This window comes from Pteropus alecto, unplaced genomic scaffold (genome assembly GCF_000325575.1).
Source record: "Pteropus alecto unplaced genomic scaffold, ASM32557v1 scaffold185, whole genome shotgun sequence".
In the NCBI taxonomy this organism is placed as follows: Eukaryota; Metazoa; Chordata; class Mammalia; order Chiroptera; family Pteropodidae; genus Pteropus; species Pteropus alecto.
Window position 1 is genome coordinate 9,207,672 of NW_006438088.1, and position 5,075 is coordinate 9,212,746.

At 35.9% G+C, this 5,075-nt stretch overlaps 1 non-coding gene across 1 annotated transcript; it reads left to right on the forward strand.

The window, feature by feature from the left end:
* Positions 1-1,054: 1,054 nt before the first annotated feature.
* On the forward strand, positions 1,055-1,109 carry LOC112482611. The gene has a single exon (XR_003047365.1). It is a non-coding gene; the product is annotated as a U7 small nuclear RNA (small nuclear RNA).
* The last annotated feature ends 3,966 nt before the right edge of the window (positions 1,110-5,075 follow it).

Below are 5,075 nucleotides of genomic sequence, written 5' to 3' on the forward strand. Positions count from 1 at the left end.
GTGTTAGAAAGATAAACGATGGACCTAAAACCAAGGGCACATTCTGGCTTGGCTGTCTGGAGCCTCTCTTTGGAAGCCTCCTTTCTTTACTAAGTGAAAAAGACCACCCATGATATCTGGAGATAAGATCAATTTCCTACCATTGCCCTGTGTTCCCTCTCCCAACAAAAAAAGCATAAATAAAAACAGAATCAAAAGGAGGGTGTTTCCTTTCTTTCTCTCAAGATAGGAACATTGGAACTCTCCCAGATGGGGCTCGTCTTGTCTGTTCTGTAAGCTGGGTCATTTCAGATGGTATCAAATACCTTCAAGAAAGCCATTTCTGGGCCTCTCAGGTCAAATGGTTCTATCCTATGACCTGAGGAGTCTGTAAGCCTCCCTCCCTGCCAGAGCCAGAAGTAGTAGGTCCATGACTAACTGGGAAGGTAAATTAACTTTGTTTATTTACTGGGTAGAATTAATCAATTCTAACACATTTTTATGTTATTTGGTGTTTCGCCAATATCAATTCCATCTGTAATATGTCCTTTTCAAGCCTCAAACAATCTGTGTGTTTTATCTAATATTCTTTCTGCAATCTGTGGGTTTTCACCTCTATTAGCTGAGTTTCCTAGGAACTGAGAAAGTTGAGAAGTTGTGTAAGCTAGAACGGTTGACAAAGCGTGTCAGAGGACAGAGAAATGCAGTTCAACAGCCACTGATTGGCCATTTACTTCGTGCAAGGTGCTGTATCATTTGGACAGAAAGATGAGTAAGAGATGAGTCCTACTCTTAAAGAACTTACAACCTGTGAGAATTATGTGAGTGTGCGTGCGCACACACACACATACACACACACCCCTGATATCAGTCAGAGTATGCCAAGTGATTTAAGAGAGGTAAATCAAGTGTTGAGAGAAAAGAAAAATTCATTCTGACCGAGGATATTAGGAACTTCACAGGTAAGTTAACAGTTCAGACACAATCTAAGACAATAGGCAAACAAGGTATGGTTGTTACATGAATGAAAAATTAGTAATTGGTGGATTGGTTTTATGTTAAAGATTATTTTGAGTAGTGCTTACAGCTCTTTTCAAATTTGTCTAGTAGGTTGTCTCTTGTTTACCAGAAGGCTGCTTATTAGGCGGTATGTTTTCACAATAGAATCTTTTAAACCATTAAAAACAAATTATTTTGACTTTTCATACCATAAAGTTTCAGTATTAATAATGAAACTTTAACTATGGTATTTCAAGTTATATTCTTATATACATTCTGATATATAGGACTATCACGCATTCTCTTATACATAGGAGGTTTCATGCCTTAGCTGTTTATTGTATTAGTCACCATTATGTAAAGATTTGAGTTTGGATGAAGGAATATGTATTCATAAACCAGGGATCACCTTTATTCCTGCTTCTAGTGAGCTATACAACCATAGGGAGTTTAGGCTGAGAGAAACTTGAGTGATCTTGTAAGCTAAACTCATTTTACACACCAGTAAATGGTTAGTCGGTGACTGAATTTATACTAGAACCCAAGTCTCCTGATACTTCCTTTCAAGTGCCTTCCACCACGACTGCCCTGAAACTCAGCTCGTGGGAGAGAGAGGCCGCTCACTCCCCTTTTATTTTTGTTTTATGTTTTGTTGGCAATGAGAGGGGAGAGGCAATGGCAGGAATTTAATCTTATCCCCTGGGCTCATCAATGGGCTTTCTGCTTAGTAAGGAAGGTCACCCTTCCCAGTTAGCCAGCCAATTTAAGATTACCCTGCAGATTTTCCAAGACTCTGCACACTTCCTTCTCCCCTTCCCCTTCCCTCCCAGTCCGACAGCCCTTCTTCCATTAGCCAGTAATGGCTGGTTCAGATCAGCTGGATTGCTTCTCACTTTCTCCCATTCCTTCCTTATAGTTTTGGTAATAATTGTGTAGTGGGAGGGAGCCTGCCAACTAGGAAACCTCATGAGGGCAGGATCTTGTCTATTTAGTTCATTTCTGAGCAGAGTTGGCACACAGTAGGTCCTCAATATTTTCTGAATGAATAGCAATATAATGTTTTTTTCTTTCCGCCTTTCAATTAGACATTTCCATTTAGCAATGTGGCTACAGCTGTACACTCTTTTTCTTTTTGATCACTTCGTTTAGTCCCTGGGCATCTGAGACTAAACCAGGCTGACCTTGTCCCTGTCCTCACCAGGATTAGCAGTCTTCATGGGGAAGATAGATATAACACAGACTCTTTCAGTTCCTTCTTCAGAACTCCATTTGGACAGGTAGCATTTTTTCTAATTATTGTGATATTGTTAATCTTTTTCTTTTGTTAACCTCTCCAGACAGGGAATAATAACTTAAGTAATCATTTGCCTTCCTCCAGGGTTATATTGCAAAAATGGACTGTAGATAGCTCAATGCAATTGGCAAAATTAAAAAAGTTCATGAGAGATAAGTTACTGGGGCACTACTGAAATAGCACTAAGCATAACTTTTAACATATTTTTAAGTATTTAAAGTATATATTAAGATTATTTACTTATAGACATTACATAATTTAAATTTTATATAAATATGTTTTTAAGCATATCTCTTTTAAAAACATTTCTAGAGGACATCTGCTACTAATACTAACCTGCTCTGATAGAGAATTCTCTTCAATCATATTCTTCAGCTGTCCAAAATCTAGTGTTGCATCTTAATAGTCTAAGGGAGATTCTCTTATACCTGTTACTTCAACGCATCTTAGACTTCTTTTAAGTTTTTTTCTAATTATTCCTACTTAGCTAGAAATTGGATGCCTATTTCACTTTCATGGACCCTTGTTTCATTCCCGAGAGTTTCCACAAATTAATTGTGTAAGCACTGACACTTCTCACAAATTAGCGTAGTACTTAAAAGCATAATTTTCAGGACAGAGCTACTAGATGTATTGAGTAGGTGGAGTGTAATAAATGTAATCTTTATGCACCTTCAAAAACGTATAAGGGATCAAAACCACTGTGGTCATTGTGGAACTAATCAAACCTCTTCATACAGGTATTTAGCTGTTCCTTCAGGACATTTTTATCAAGTGCCTACTACAGCACCCATTTCTGGGTGCTGAAATAGAGTAGATAAAATCTATGTCTTCATTAATCTTTCTGAGAAAGTTTTCCTCTAGTGTAGGGGAGAAGGAAGTGGGAAGAGAGAATGGAGACAGACTTGCCTGAAGGTTGGCGAAACGAAGAGATTTTAACATCACGGAAACACAATTTTCAATTGAGTATCGGATATCTCTTATCTTTCAAAAGCAGTTCCTTGGCTGATTACACCATATTACTCTTCCTGTCTCTCTCTTCCTTCCTCTCCTCTCCTTTTTAAAATGCACTGTTCATTGGTTTTTAGCATATTCACAAGGTTGTACAACAATCACTGCTATCTAATTCCAGAGCATTTCATCACCCCCAAAATAAAACTCATACTTGTTAGTAATCTTTTCCCATTCTCTGCTCCTCCCAGTCCCTGGCAACCACTCATCCATTTTCTCTGGACATTTCATGTAAATAGAATCATACATTACGTGGCTTTTTGTGTCTGGATTCTTTGACTTAAGATAACGCTTTCAAGGTTCATCTATGTTGTAGCATGTCTCAATATTTCATTCCTTTTTATGGCTAAATAATATTCCATCATATGGAAATACTACATTTTATTTATCCATTCATTGATGGACATTTAGGTAGTTTTCATTTTTTTGATATTATGAATAATACTGCTATGAACATTCATGTTCAAATATTTGTGTAGACATATGTTTTCAGTTCTCTTGGGTATACTCCTAGAAGTAGAATTGCTAAGACATATGGTAACTATGTTTAACATCATAAAGAGTTGCCAGACTGTTTTCAAAAGTAGCTGCATTTTACATTCCCAATTTTTCCGCATCCTTGCTAACACTTTTTATTGCCCCCCTTTAGAAAAATTATTATAGCCTTCCTAATGGGTGTGAAGTCATATCTCATTATGATTTTGATTTGCATTTCTCTAATGACTAATGATGTAGAACAATTTTTCATGTGCTTATTAACCATTTGTATATCTTCGTTGGAGAAATATCTATTCAAATACTTTGCCCATTTTCTAACTAGATTATATGTCCTTTTATTGTTAAGTTAAAAGAGTTCTTTATATATTCTGAATAAAAGTCCCATATCAGATATACTATTTGCAAATATTTTCTCCCATTCTGTAGATTTTCTTTTCACTTTATTAATGGTGCTTTTTGAAATAGAAAAAAAATTTAATTTAGATGAAATCCAATTTATGTATTTTTCCCTTTTGTTGCTTGGGCTTTAAAAATCATTGCCTATTGCAAGGTCACAAAAATTTATACCTATGTTTTCTTCTCAGAATTTTATAGTTTTAGCCCTTACATTTAAGTCTTTGATCCATTTTGAGTTCAGTTTTATGTGTGTTGAGAGGTAAGGCCTTCACCTTTATTCTTTTGAATGTGGATATCCAGTTTATACAGTTAGTTCCCTTTTTCTTTACCTTTAAATTCCTCCATCAAAGAAACTGTATCTTCATTAATCACTTGCCTACCTCTAGGGTTGGTTACATTAAAAAAAAAAAAAAAAAGCAAATTTAAAGCTTTTGTATACAAAAACAAAACTGTATAATCTCAAAAAACGCAGCTAGAAACACCACAGTTGACAAAGTTTACTGTATTTTCTTTGTATATCTACTCTTCTGCTTGTAGACTCGATTCTAACTTGACTGACTCAATTAGCAAGTAACATTTGCATAAAGACTTACGAGAAGATCTCTGGCTAATTCTTAGAACTCAGCTTTTCACTTTCACAATGTAATCATCTAACCATAAGGATATAAAAATACATTTGCACAATAAGCTTCATTCATATGCAGGAGTGGAAGAGAGAGAACAGGCAATCTCAGAAAGCAAAGCAGAAATCAGGGTAAGAATATGGTTTGAGTCGTAATAGAATAAAGTGGACGTTTTTCTAACATATGGAACAGTCAATCACAGTATAATTCATAGCCCTGTAGGAAGCACAGGACCCTATTAAAATATTACCCATAGCCACATTAGCCTTAAACAA